This window comes from Hylaeus anthracinus, unplaced genomic scaffold, assembly GCF_026225885.1.
Source record: "Hylaeus anthracinus isolate JK02 unplaced genomic scaffold, UHH_iyHylAnth1.0_haploid 11985, whole genome shotgun sequence".
NCBI lineage: Eukaryota > Metazoa > Arthropoda > Insecta > Hymenoptera > Colletidae > Hylaeus > Hylaeus anthracinus.
Window position 1 is genome coordinate 3,223,196 of NW_026534333.1, and position 15,164 is coordinate 3,238,359.

Genomic DNA, 15,164 nt, shown 5'->3' on the forward strand with positions numbered 1-15,164 from the left:
ATTGCATACGTAGACGGAGCGTTAGCTGAATATTAACGACCGCAGTAAGCCGCGCTGAAGAAGCTTATAAGCAAGCGGGTAGGAGGGTCCCAGGCGGGGAAGATTTGCGAATAGTCCGCGATGCTGTTCGAAAGGAAGCCGGTCCCCCAAAGGTTTAAGTGCTTTAAAATGTGCTAAATTATACACGACCTGCGAAAGAATTACGGGCTCGACGAGAATCTGGTATATACATAGTTCGACCGTGGCGCCCGTTTACGATGGGCTAATTATTTTCTGATTTATTTAAACAGAAGCGTGCATTATTCATCGGACCCCAGGCTATCTTAATGACGATGAAGTAGCGAAGAAGATTTTGCATCGAATGTTCGTTTCGGATGAGGGTTACTCTTCTATTAAAAGTCAGCGAAGAAAGCAAATTTTTAAATAAACGGGGGTTTTTATTACTGTTCAACGTTTTAAAAATAGAATTTATTACGAGATATTATTGGTAGGTCTTTAAAGTCCACGGTCTCGAGAATCTTGAGAATTTCTCATTGTGAAATTTCTATTTTAGGTAGTACACTAATAATATTCCTTCCATTTGTAAAATATGGTACAAAAATAACAACGTATAATTCTATCCTGGAAGACAGGTGAAAAATTGCCCTCTATCGAATATATTTATCAAAAATCTAATTTTAATTATATATATAGTACCATAGTTCGACTTTAAAGCGTCCTGCTAAAAGTGTATATTTAACTACAATACGCATAAGTGGTGGACAGAAAAACGAAGCACCCGATGGCACGGTTCAATTCTACCGGAACATGTATTACACTCGTGACCTGATTAATTCCGATAAGGAAATCCAAATTACACTTGGCAATCGCTGCTGGGACGAGTTACTTAGTCGAGCCTATTAAATCTCCCGATAAAACATGGGCTTAGGTGGGCCCGCCCCTAAATCCCGTTTTTGGCGTCGCGCACCCCGGACAGATTCCGTCCTTTCATCTTGAACGGGGAGCTTCTTCGGGTTATAAAGTTAAGCGTGGCGTTCCGCGTGGATAAACAGCGCCGCTATCAGTTAACAAAGCGAAACGGGCACAATTAAATCGTATTTACATGGGCAGATACGTTGGTCGCGCTGCTGCGTCGTTGCTCTCGAAGTGTTATCGATTTTTCGCCCGATCGAAATTGCGTTCTACCCGGCGAAAAACAAAACGTTTCGCGACGCGGACAGGGATGTAATTCGAACGCGATATTCATTTTTTTTTTTTTTAGCGTCAAACGAGCCGTTCGTTTGATCAGTTTCGAAATCGATAAGGAGGAAAAACGGGCGAGCGATACTAATTCGGGGAAAATATTAAACCTGCGATGGGAGGGTTGGAAAATATGAGTTATTTAGGTTTGGGGTAATTATTAATGGACATCAGGGTATGGTTGTTCGTCGTGTTTTAATTATATTGGCATTTCGTGCCTTTTCGTGTCCTCAAAGGGTGAAGTTCATTACAGATTAAGGAGCCAGGAGTCAGGATTTCTTGCGTCGGATAAAATGATACAATCGCAGTTATTCTTTAACTATATATTATAGAGTTAGGTTTCGAAGACGTGTATTCGACGAAAGATGATTTCCTCTACGATAGAATTCCGTTATTATTTCTATAGTATATTCCACAATAACAATATTAGAAATCAATTTAATCGAGAAGTGCTGCTTTTTAAAACAAATATGTCTCGAACTATATCGTCGTTCCTTTCAGCACCGGTGCAATTAAATCTCCTAGGTACGACAGTATCGATAATATTTAATACTCCCACGCTCGAACGACGATATCTGTTCCTCTCCCCTGAAAAAAAAAGAAAAACTAAAAATTCATCCCTTGGTTTTCCTGGAACAAAAATGGTCGAATTCTGTGGACCAGCTCGACACCGTGAAGTCTGTCATCGCTCGATTCGACCGGGTCAGCTTTGACCGTGTCGTTTTTGGTGAATGCTGCACCGCCGCGCGCACATGGTAATAGGAGGACGATTTTTCGTCGCTGAGCATGTGGTCGCAGCGTGTGTCCGCCGCTGGAGGTCGGAGCGTTTCGCTTTGCCTCGTTCCTCCCGCAAAGCTGCAACATCTGCTGGCCTGCTCGCGAAGACGGCACTTTTATCTCATCTCGATGTCCCCCCGAAGAGGAGACGGTTCGCCTTTTTCCGACTCGACGCGGGTCCATTCGTGGACGTTGCGTCAGATGGGGGACGCGTAACCGTCTCGCGGATGGGGGTCCAATCGTAAAACCGAACTAGCTCTTGGAGATTCTCATCTTCCTACGGGGTCATATTGATTAGCAATTTCGGAGAAATTTTGGGGAGCCGGTGGAGTTGAAATTCTTCGAGGACTGGCGTAGCTTCTATTGGAACTTCGAGGGAGTACTTAGCTTGGACAGGGATCAATTGGGGGAGATGGGTGCAACGTTGGAATTTCGTGAAATGGAAATCAACCGAGGGTTTGGCTTGTTGCAAGTTTCTTGTACCACCTTGTTTAATATACTGCTACATAACGTGGACTAGAGTGCTTATTTCGCAGACCTTTTACTTCTATTTTCATTTAAAGCGTCGTTTCACGTAGACTGCGATTGGATACAATTTTTAAAAGTTGAAATTTAAATTAACGAGTGTCGTTGCAACCCTGAGGTAATTGTCCACTTTTTATGTAATAGGTGATACTGGACAGTCCCAGTGGATAGAATCGAAAGAATAAATGAAACGATCGATCTATACGAGCATAGCCTGAACTCGAAGATATAAAGATATCGATAATCCGTCGATATGCACCACCGGAATGTTCAGTAATTGTTCAGGATAGCAACGGTTATCAGTAGAAATGATTAAAACGTAACTCCTTGTTACTCTAGAAAAATTAAAGCAAAGCGAACGTATCGCGATATGCACGGGGTAATTTCGCAACGTCGTAAAGGCAAAGTAGCAGAGGCGAAAGCCGTTTTTAAACCCGTCCCTCAAAGTTATCGAGCTTCGTCGAAGCGAACGAAAATATAAAAGAAAAGAAATCTGGGATGAAACAACGGGGAAAAGTTAAACGAGATACCGATGAATAAAAGATCCGACGGTGCGTTAAAATGCACAGTATTTCCGAAGGAAGGGAATTGTAATAGTCGAAGGATACATGTATATAGGGAATCGATCCTCGGAGTTTATGACAAGGAGCGCAAAGACAACATACATATTCGATCAGCTCAAATCGCGCGTTTAAATTAACTAAAGCGACGAGTCGCGTTGAAAATTTATGCGAAATCGTGAAAACTGTAAAACTTAACTTCGCGGAAGTTTCCAAACGGCGTGGTTTGAATCGAAGTGGCTCTGAAGTAGCTCCTGCTCTGAAAGTCCCGTGTCCCGTGGGGAGGGGGGGGGGGTGAAGTGGGGTGGGGGGAACAATTTCAACCGTTCGTTTTGCATGAAACCACTCGTGAAATAACGCGTTTATAATAATTTGCAGAGATGTTTTATTAATCGTATATTTTTGGTTCGTTTCAGGTGAGTCATAAACGCCACGCTGTCGAGACTTCGATTTTATGAGGTTGTTGCACGAGTACTCGAAATCGTTTTCACCGTTGGTATTTGGACGAAAGGTAAACAATTTCATCCTTTTCGTACTTGTCGTCGTGATTTTTGTACGGTACGGTATTTACCGAAGCGATCGGTCATTCATCGTTCTCTTAAGAAGTTTTGCGATTCGCATTTATATGCAAAAAAAAAAAAAGAAACGACGAAAACACTGGATATAAAACGAGAGCGTTAAAATTAAATTCGGCAATAAGAGAATCTTGTTACTTTCGTTATCACGTATCCGAACGCCTAGCGTTTTGCCTAACAAGGAAGTTACATAAAAAGTAAGGGGATTCAGACCCGGGAAACTTTGTCTCCGGCATTTTCGCAATCTTCGGGAACAGTATCGCGGCCTGGAATTTTGCAATTCAGTGCGCCGAAAGACGTTGCACATTAGTCCGTGATACCGCGAATACGCAATTTGCATATCACAATATGCAAACCAAATTCGCGGCATATTCGAAGAGAACGATACCGCGGTTCCTAGGCTCTCGAGCAGGCGTGGATCCGTGGTGAAACTAACGGATCTTCCGCATTTGCCGCCGAGAACTCCTTGTTTGTTGATCTCTCAACCCTTTGCACTCGAGAGGTGACTCCCAGTCATCGCTAGATTTTCTTTAGATTCCTTAGATTTTAAAGTTCTTTGGAATCCAAAGTGCCGATAAAATGATTGTCGTTGAGGCAAACGTGACCTGACTCTCAGATTAGAGATCTCATTTTCGAAGTCAATGTAATCATTCGTGGCAATAGGATGCTAAGAAAGCGTCTCGAGTTGCTGGTAGATACCAGAAAAAAAGGCCTCGAGTGCAAAGGGTTAATTTAACCACTAGTCCGAAGCATGAAAGAATTTCTGTTTCAAGAACAGCACCGGCCATGCATAATCGTTGCCATTAATGCGTCGATTGCTAGTCGACGTAAGACGCGTATCTAAAGTTGATTTATGCCCTAATATTCGATAACGCGTCGAATTATACGAGGAGCGTTCGATTCGCGGGATCGGTGACATTCAGATAGAGCCATCGATAAGATTGAAAAGGAGGACGTTAACGCGAAACGAACAGGATGGGGGATCGTTGGCTAGGAGAACCGCTCTACCGTGAGCTGTCAATCACTTTAAAGAGATATCAGTCATGCGTACGGACGAAGATTCGCTCAGACGTCATCGGGGTCAATTGCGAGCGAGTTCAACGAGTAGAATCGAATCAGCACGATCCAATATGAGGGTCCGTTCAATCTTCGTGCCCGCGGTCATTCCCCAATGGGAAGGATGTTAATTTCTCATGTTCTTTCTACATCGTCCGCGATACTTTCCATCTTCCATTCCTCGGGTTATCGATCTCGAGTTGACGTTATTGTTTCTCGTCGCATAGAACTTGTTTCGTTAGCTCTGTTCCCATATGATATATTAGTTTGAAAGAAAAAAAAAAAAAAATACCGATTCGTGGGTAACGGAGCACTTGTTTATACAAAAGCGGATACAAGTTGGTCCAGAGAGCTGGATCATAGCGGGAGTCATCGTCATTGTTATCCCAGGCCCCATAATAAAACGAGGGACTCGAAGCGAGGCAATTCTTCCGAATAAATTTCGGCTGCTCGACGTAGACTTGGAAAAATACACCGGGGCTTGCGGGAGAAAGAAAAACCTCGCCGACAAATCTTCCACTTCCGCGGCTTTTACTTCGAAAGAAGCCATCGCGACATTACCTACCGAACCTTCAGCCGTTCCCTTCTGAGTCGTATGTAAATGCTGCCAGGCTAAAACTGGAACAGCGATACCAATTCAGCAAAGTTTCCTCGTCCCTCCGTTGAATTCGAGATTGACTGTGTTGTCTCGATGAAGAAATAGGAAGTCGTCGCGATACCGACGGACGTTCCTTATCAAACATTATTAACGACTATTCCTATTTAAACGAAAGTTACAAATGTACGAATATGAAAGCACGGAGTTGACCTTTACGCCTGATACATTTCAATATTCTTCTAAAATCGAGGAAGTCTGTGATCGATGGGTCGAGAGAGGGGCTGATCAATTGATGGAGGCAAACACAACTGGTACGAATTCGTGTCAAAGGTTAGGAGCCCGCGTTAACTACACGTAGCGGTGTTCTATCGGCGTGTTACGGTGACTCATCAAACTCCACGAAGTTCTCTTCGGGGTTCCGTCCACTGGCACGAAGTTAAATGGCGAATGACACAGGGCAACGGGACAATCGGGGTTAACTTCTCGTGTCAATTGCCACTCGGATTTGTCGCGAGCTCTCTCCGAATTTCTCTTGGAAAGTTGATCACGTTACACGCCGCTGGCTCTCTTCTTGCCCCGACGATGCTCGCACGTATTACACTTGGAACTTCTCCTCGAATATTCTTATATCTGAATATTTCAACGCTTCGACGAGTATGATTTAGTATACGTAATTCAATCACGAATTGGCACCAGCCGTACTCCGCGAATCATCAATTTATTTTGAAGCGTAATTTTATGCGCAAGTTCAAAGCCATTAGCTCGTTATTACTCGCGACGAAGGATTCGTTCGTACGATCTATCGTCGCGAATAATACTGATTACCAGGTCTCGTCACGTGGTTGGTTTCAGAAGGAATCAAAGTTCAAATAAAGAAACAAACACAGAAACACAATATTCAAAGAAAACGAGAACTAATGTGTAAAGTTAAATGTAATTACAGTAGCAAGCGCGAAATATAATTATTCGCTGTGATTAACTCCACCTCAACGTAAAAGTGAAAGAATACAATCGAACGAGATATTAATTGCACCGATAGGGAAAAAATAAGTAACGATGACCTAATCGACTCCTAAATTGCTTTAATATTCTTCGAACAAAACCGTTTGACATTCGTAGCTGGAATCGGAGCTGGTTGTGTCAAGTATCGCTTGAAATGGTAACGACGGAGTTAATGGCTGTCTGTGGACCAGGAGTATAGATGGAAAGCGATGATCTCGTTTATGCTAGCATAACGTGCATATATCGTCTGTCAGGAGATCGTATAACTGCACGTTATGCGGCGCGTAATTAGATGATCCCTCGATTTATCAGCGCGGCACTCGGCCTAGTTATCTGGCATTAAGCTAGTTAAACCGGAGGAAACTAGGTGAAAACTTGAGATATTGCGTATCTCGACAATTATAATCGAGAGATTTAGCCGAATGATTCTGGGAGGGATGCGATGCATTTTCTTGCATACGTACCGAAGTTAGGGCTCGAGACGAGGATCTCCTTGGTCGGGTATCGAGTACTCCGTATTATTGATCGAAATTCTCTGTTGCTGTCGTATGCAACTTCACCAGCTCCAGGCTGTCCCGAAAAACGATAGTAAAATATCAGAGTTTTATTAATCATTGCAAACAAAGTACAGAGTCACCTGCCACGATACAGTTTCGCGTTATTTGTCGTGGATCATCCGCATACATTTTTCGTTATACAGGGAAAACAATGTTTCTCGTCGGAATTTTTTCAGACAGAAATCGTTGAAAAACGAGGAAGCAGTTATCACGTTTGTTTGCAACCACGTCGGTGTTCGCAACACTGCCAAACGTGAGAACATAAAGCTTTCAAAAATTTTATTTCGCCCACTCCTCCGTCACAGTGCAACGTCGATTACCTAGAATAAATATCGTTTCGTTCAAAGAACTATTGTCTTTCATTAGCGAGGTATCGCGAAGAGGACTGCAATTTTATCGAACTTTCGATATTTGCATCGATTAACAATTTCTACGCGGAGTTCAAAGCATGCACGTTGATATAAAACTGAAAACGTCTGCGATTTGTCAGAAGTATCGCGATCGAAGAATATGCGAGTTTGGCCAACTAGTTTCTGTTCTCGCCGTCGCTCGAGGCAGAGAATAATTAAAGTTGCGATGTTCGTCTATTATATCGACGGAATAAAGGCGACGCGCTAGACAGGGAGGAGAGAATAGTCGAGCGGAGAACGCAGAAACGCGACAGCCAGGTGGAAAGATAAATTTCCACCCGTAAATTTGCTGGCGACAAAGGTGTGTCGACGAAGCAGACCGTCCAAAATCCGCGCGCCGCAAAAACACGGCCTTTTGTGCGAACAAAACGCGAGAGAGATCGTTTCGACGTTCGCTCCGCGTCTCTCCGCGCTGTCCATTGAAAGTGTGGCGCACAACTCATCGGTGTTTGTCTGACTTTACGAAAAATGTCTGTTCGATTCCCTTAAAAATTGCGTCCAAGTATTAATCCCGCCTGCATTACTGATCCTACTTCGATCCATCGTACGATATTTTTCCAACGAAGGTGTGGAAATGCTTATCGAAATAAATATCGCCTCTGATACACAATATTTACAACAGTACTTATCAGTTTACAATGTTCACATTTTTAAATGCATAGTTAGATGCCATTCATTGGCTGGCGTTCGCTTACGTATCTCGTTAACCTGATTTCGAAGTTTTCCCCCATTTTTCAAGTCCTTAGATCAAAGTTCGTAATGACTGAAATTGCGTATAAACAGTCATAATTAAATTTCTCAATGATATAACGCGGCAGCGGCGTTACAAGGCTGATAGATGGCTCCCTAAAGGAATTCAAAGTTATGCTCCCCTTTCGAGGACAAAGTAACCTAAACGGAACGAGGAGGTTCGACAAAAATTTCTCGGATGATGATCAAACGCGTTCCTTTATTTTAATTGCGTGTGTATAGATGTAACCGTAAAAATAGTTTCGTATACTGTGATTGTATGGTTTGAAGAAATAAAGAAATTCATGTAGAATATATACAACATAGGTAAACGAATGGGTATGCAATAAAATGTATATCAAATAAATAAATTCAGTATATATGAAATTTTATATGAAATTATTTTTTTCTTCACACAATTTACGATAGTCTTTTTTTTTATATATGCACCACTTCCATAACGAACATTTTACGCACATCTCATCTCTTTCGCAACGGATGTTACAAGGCTGTTAGCGAAGAAATAGCGCCCCGTCGACGATGAAAGTTCCTCTCGAGCAAAACGGACACCGTTCTGGAGCATCTCGGAAGTTCCTTTTCGCAAAGGCGGAACTCAGGCCGCCATAAAACGAGGAACGCTGTCAACAATACTGTCTCATCGATGGTAAATCGTCGCCGTTAAAACATCCAGCCACCGCAACGATAATGAAAGGTGACGGTTTGACGAGGGCGGAAGGAAGAAAACAAGAGGAAAATCGACGAGGAGGAGATAGGTAGAGGGCGAAGAGGAAGAGGAGCACGAGCTGAAAGTAAGGCCGTATGCGCGCCCCGTTTTCCTTCTCCTTTTTTAAAAGCGAGCCGACCTTTAAGCGACTTTATGAAAATCCGATAATAACGGCGCTCCGGGGGTCGGCTGGATTTATTTTGTCTCCGTCGTCGTCGTCGCGCCACGAGCACCCCGCTCGACATGGCGCGGCTGGCTTTCGGCAATACTTTCCCCGATCGATCGTTGCTGAAAAGTTACACGTTCGAGGGGCACGCGTTAAGGATCTGCTCGTCGGGCTGTAAACAACCGGGCAATTCCTAAGTGGCGTCGCGATGATGCTTCCGTCACGTTTGAACGGCACATAGAATTACGAAAAGACTCTTCCGACACGTACGATGGCCGCTCCGAATCGGCAATGGCGATCGGCCAGATATACCATCCGGTATCCCTTGGAATTTCCTTGGAATTCCAAATTCTTTGGTCGTTTCGTCGACTAACGGCTGGAATCACGCTCGTTCTCGCATTCGAGCGACACTTTTTACGTTAGATTTAAGTCGACAGGCATAGGAATTTTATATTTGTTATTCGTGCCTTTGTGAAAATATTGTCGACGAATTGGCGAGACCAAACACGACCTTATTGGGACTACGTAAACTCTCAACTAGTGTATCGCGAAGAGAAAGAAAGAATACTTCCAACTTTGACGTCCTTTTCCTCGTGCATCTGTTATTCATGAAAATATCGTTGACGAATTGGCAAAGGTTTCCCAGTGAAAACGAGTCCAAGCACCGTCTTATTCCCCTCTTACAACTCTTAACATATCGTAGGGAGAAAGAATGAATTGTTCCAACTTTGATGTCTATTTCAGTCCTCGTGTCGTCGTGTACAATTTCGAAGGAACACCAGCTCCATATTTTTCGAGCGTAGATATATTCTTGTTTCAGAATTTGTAAGTTAAGGAACGTCTTCCGGTTTTCGATTGAAATTTCGGAGATTTCCAGAAGGGTTGGGTCGGTATTTGTAGGAACAGGTGACGCAGTCTTTGCGGGTAAGAAGTCACGCGTAAATTGGGGTGGGCATACCGTGTCCACAGTCTCGGTCTCGACCGTCATCCTGGCCAATGGCAACCGTCGATGTGCGTATTTGTAATTAATTATCGGGCCAATTTGTCCCGGGTACGTTAGGTGTCTGGAGGGTCAGAGGGAGCGAAATTGATTGTGATAACGTGCGGCTAGGGTCTAATAATTGTCATGAGCAGGAGCTGTAAGGTTACAGCGTGTAGAACAGATTTATGACGGGTTGAGGGGGTGGTCGGGGATGTCGAGCGAGGGGACACGTATTTTCACTTTTAATACGGTAATTACAGTTGGGCTTAACACAATTTACTTTTGCTTTAAACAGCAATCGAGGTCGCGTTTGTTATTCTAAACAATGAAAAATGTTTTGTGCAGTGTTTCCCACGTCCTCGTCGGGTTGTAAATATATTTGCAGTTCGCGTATTTTTATTTAACATTTCGTACATTATAAAATAATTTTTAGTCAAAACTTTGACCACCATTAATATCACACGTTTATAGAATAACCATAATGTTTGATAAGTCTCTATATGCCGCGAATGTACTCCCTTTTGTCTCTCACCCGGTGTTATTTATTATTCTCTCATCCCTTTTCCTCCGACAGAAGCCACTACCATTATCGCGCCTGATCACTTTCAAGATCGTCGTAAATATAAACGATAATTAATTGCATTCATTGGCATCATCGTTACCCGTATTAATTAAACTCATTAGTATTCCCTTCATTAATATTAATAACAATTTTAGTAACAATGGATCGCTTACCGTCGCTGCACTTTAATTATCGAAATATTATACCCTTTCACATAGCGCACCGCGTCGCCTCGACGTTCCTCGAACACATCCAAACGAACACTTGGCCTCTTTCGTTACGTTGAGACGAAACAGATGAAACAGGAGAGCCAGGTGCGTTCGCCTTCTTCGAGATCATTTAAATTCGCATCCCATTCGCATCCGTCGAACGGTCGGCTGTCGGTTCGCTCGCGAGGCATCGTCGCGAGGGAATTAATTTCGATCCGTCGACGCCGTCTGACGCGCACCTTTTTACCGAAAATTTTCGACGCCGACGCGTGGAGGAGACGCGTTGATAATTAACGCGAGACAGGATCGATAATGGCTCGGGCTGATAAATAAAGTAAACCAATGTCCGTCGGCGTTTGCGAGGCCGCAGGGCCTGTTACGATCCGCCGACCCGAGCTTGGCGAACTTTGATTTACATTAGCGAAACTGCGAACTTTCCCAGCGATATGGAACACCGCGGCTTTCGTATCGATAACACCGTTCGTTTTTCCAACCCGTAACTTCCAAACTTCGCGATGATGATTAAAACAAACACGAACGAACTTCGATGCCCTAAGACGGCCTGGCGCTTGTTACGAATATCTCGGCGTCGATTATCTAACCTGAACGACGAGTCAAGGAAACAAGAGAAGTGTATTATTCGTCGTTTACGCAAATAGGTAACGGAGGATGAGTTACATTGATTAACGCGACAGGTTATTTTTTTTTTACACTGTTAGTTTCTCCGAGGAACTTTTCTCGTCGAAAAGGCCACGTGAATGGTCTTTGACTTTTTATACTCTAGAAATTATAAATAGAATTCAGCGCCGTAGAACTGCGAGCAGCCTCGATTCAAATAGCAAATGCCTCGACCGACAAGGGTTGCTTTGTCTAGAACGAGCGTTCTAGCCCCGACGATTGATTCGACTCAGGAATACTTTATTCGACGATGCTTTAATTTTGAAAAAAATAGGTATGAATTAGAAGTTGGACAAAAGGTGCATTACAATCTAAGCTGAAAGGGCTCTTGCGATCGAGACTGTACAATTTCAATCATTCGCAAAATTTAGTCTCAGCTTTAATGTTTCTTACAAGATATATTTCTAGCTGACAATTTCTTATTTAAAAGGAAACCTGTAATATGAAAATTTTCGTTTCGAGGAATGTTAAAGGTCCACTTTTCTTGTTTCCGTGCATGCGAATTCTCTTGGGTCGTAGGAATTACTACCACGCGGATAGATGGAGACGGATTGCACGATTCGTAACTAATTTTCCCCGGAATCTTCGTAACTAGACTGATTCAGGAATTCCGATTTATCGATCGACTAAATGCGAAAGTTAGTCGACCGATCGCCGAGAGTCGTGCCTTTCATCCGCGTTGAACTTTCTTCCGAATGAATCGATCAAATGGTCCAGCAACCAACTGTACTGCGAATATTCCGATATCAAATTAAAACTTGCCGACATTAGCAAGGGACGGGGGAGGAGGGTGGCGAAATTCTTGCGCGTCTTCGGAGTCTCGTTGGACGAGGACGGGAATTCAAAGATTCGCAACGAAAATCTCAGTCGTACGATATTCGAATAAAATAATAGCTTTTCGCTGCTGTCTTTTGTATATCGATTTCCAATGCGATGCGTCCCGTTTCAATAATCGTGTATCTCTTCATCCTAAAAGGTAACATGTAAATATGATCAATTCCAAATTATTTCGTAATCTCCATGCCTGTCGAAGAAAATTGCCTATATTAATTGGATGAATTAAACATTAATTCAGATAAACTCTTTCGATATATATTTTTATATCACCCTAGAGATACCAAACATTTTTTCCCCAAAATATCGTCAGCCGGTCTCGTCGACAAAAATTTCCAAACGACACGATCGCCTTCTTTTTTTTTTTCTAATTCAAGCCACCGTCCCCGCCTCCCCTAAATTCCTGTTTCATGACATTCTCGAGGTAGGAAAGAGTGTACCGTGAAATATTCGAAAATTCGGTTCCGTGGAAACGCGTGGACGGGAATTCAACGCGAAATCCCGGGAATTCACGGAGCTGGAGTCATTACAGGTGACCTACTCCAAACAGGAATTGTTCATTAAACCTCGATGTAACCGATGCTGCGGTGGTATGCGTAACGTTACCGCGAAATCCAGCTGAGAAACGAACATTAGATATCGCGCCGATACATTCGTTGGCCGAGCGTTTCGGGCACCAGAGGGGCCGAAACCAGAGTTTCATAATCTGCGTGCGTTCTAGCGAAAGCTCTCGGCGCACCGCGAACCGTCGGTATACGTTTCCCGATCGACAGGACGCCACGGAATGGACTTTGATCCCGGAGAAACCGGCGGCCGTTAGCCGACGAGAATTCGATTGATTTCGGAGCCGTGTGTCCACGATCCGATGCGCACGCGAAATTTGTTATTGCGACGCGTGTGGCCCATTACGAGCGGTACCCCCGATGGGCTTTGCGGACCGCAACGGCTGGAAATAAATCAGACCCGAGAGAAAACGTTCTTGACGCTGTTGGAGATCGGCGGAATAGGAGATCGCGTTGAATTGGGCCGTTTAACTTCTGGGCCGAATCGAGGGGAGGACTTGGGGAAGATTAGTTGTCGCTAGGTTGAGTTCTCTTGGGCTCTGTGGAGATGTAGCCGTCGAGGACACTGAGCGTGTTGGTTTTGCTTCGTATTTTCGGGGCTGATTGATTAAGAAACGGTGAAATTATATTTATGCTACTATACTAACGCTATTCAATTAAAGAAAGAAACAAACATTTTAATAAAGGTAATACAAAGGGTAAGGAGATACAGCGGTCCCATATTTTAAATAAAATATCGAAACACGGCATACATATCGACTTCCGTGTTTCACTATATCTGACTCTGGTCCCGTATCAAAATGTTTCTCATTTCTAGAAAGTAATACATCCGATAGAATAGAAAACCGCTGCTGGAACGAAGATGAAACGAAGTGCACAGAAAATGGACCTCGGTGGGAAAGCCCAGGCTGTTAGTCGACGAGAATTCGATTGATTTCAGAGCCGTGTCCACGTCGTCGCGGACACGCGTACACGCGTCTCTGGATCGCGGTTGGATCTCGCATTACCGTGAGAAAGGGATCCACGGACTCGTTCGCTCGGTGAAAACTCGATCCTCCTCTGCTCTCGACCAATTGATCTTTATGAGAAATCCGACGTAGCCTCTCGTTCACGGTTACGCAATACTCCTTGACCGGCTCTTCTGTCGCTTGTTCGGCTCGGTATCAATAATCATCGAGAGAAGTCGCGGCTGGCTGGAGGTGCTCCAGGTGTCTCGAATTTCTGGGAATGCTAGGCCGTTCTCTGCGCCCCGTGACACTGGTTCGCGCGGAATGGTATCAATTTCTCCGAGCTGTCTTCCTCCTCTGGATTACTTTCTCCGCGCGTAATTATTTTTTCTCCGCGCGTCGAACGTGGTTTCGTCGGTGAACGAAAAGGGGTCAAAACTGTAGCGACACCCTGTACACTCCTGCTTACGCGTAGCGAGCGTCGCTTAACGTCTACTATCAAATGTGAAGCGAGTCTACTAAAAATGTAAAATAATCTATTTACCCTCCCGGCGTCTGAACTAAAAAATTCTGCTTTCGACCGAAAAATTTTTTTCCGCCTCCGCAGCACGTTTACTCGAATTGTTCACTGCCAGCGACGCGTGCTTTGTTTCTTCGATTAATTAATATTTTACCAGCCAGTTTGGCAAGCTTTCAAAAATCCCGCAACGTCGCGAAAATTCGCTATGAATACGATCCTCGTCGCTGCCGAGCAGATATTTGTTTGTCGGTTTATTTCCTCTGTTTTCTTTTTTCTTTTTTTTTTTTTTTTTATTTCTGTTCGCGCGTATAAACACGAACGAGGTATGCGTTCGGCGTTTAATATTGAATTATATTACGCGCAAACACCGCGCGCATGTACCGCGCGTATGTAAATAATTTTCTGCGTGACGCATTTGCAATGGAAACGATCGCGCGTTACCGTGTACAACGTACTATTCATTCGGATGTAGTATCAGCCAGTTAGTTACGTCAGCGTTTCATGGAACCGTACGGCTGGAATTTATTATTTTTCGCGAATTCGGCCCCTCTGAGTTACGTTTTAATCGACTGACACGCGACGATTACGCCGGGGGTACGCGTCACGGTATAAGCTTTCGATTTCGCGGTTTCAAGAAGAGAGTGCGTTCTCGTCGATGCGTGTTTGATTTCGCTGCTGCTCGCGGACAGCTTCTATCAGGCTGTACATTAAATACGGACCATGTCAAAGTTCGATGTGCGGTGAAATATTGAAATTAAATGTTGAACGTGTGGAAATTTGATACACGAATACGTGAAAATTAAACGTCAAATGCAATATACAAAAATTAAACATGAAATTGTTTGTGTTTGGTTGCTCGGCGTGGATCGATACGTCGAAGTTTGTTTGGGAGGTCTTGGAAAATGATTGGTAGATCCACTTTCCTTTTGTTAAAATGCATGCGTGGAAATT

The 15,164-nt window shown here is 43.7% G+C and overlaps 1 protein-coding gene and 1 long non-coding RNA gene across 2 annotated transcripts in view; both read left to right on the top strand.

Annotated features, from left to right (window-relative positions):
- LOC128887338 (uncharacterized) overlaps window positions 1-5,405 on the top strand; it is a 47,159-nt gene extending 41,754 nt beyond the window's left edge. The window contains exon 3 of the long non-coding RNA XR_008460015.1: window positions 3,518-5,405. This is a non-coding gene — a long non-coding RNA (uncharacterized LOC128887338). The remainder of the gene's footprint in view (window positions 1-3,517) is intronic.
- The window catches only part of LOC128887317 (nephrin), a 360,575-nt gene that overhangs the window by 86,626 nt on the left and 258,785 nt on the right, over window positions 1-15,164 (top strand). The gene's annotated exons all lie outside the window — the stretch shown is intronic.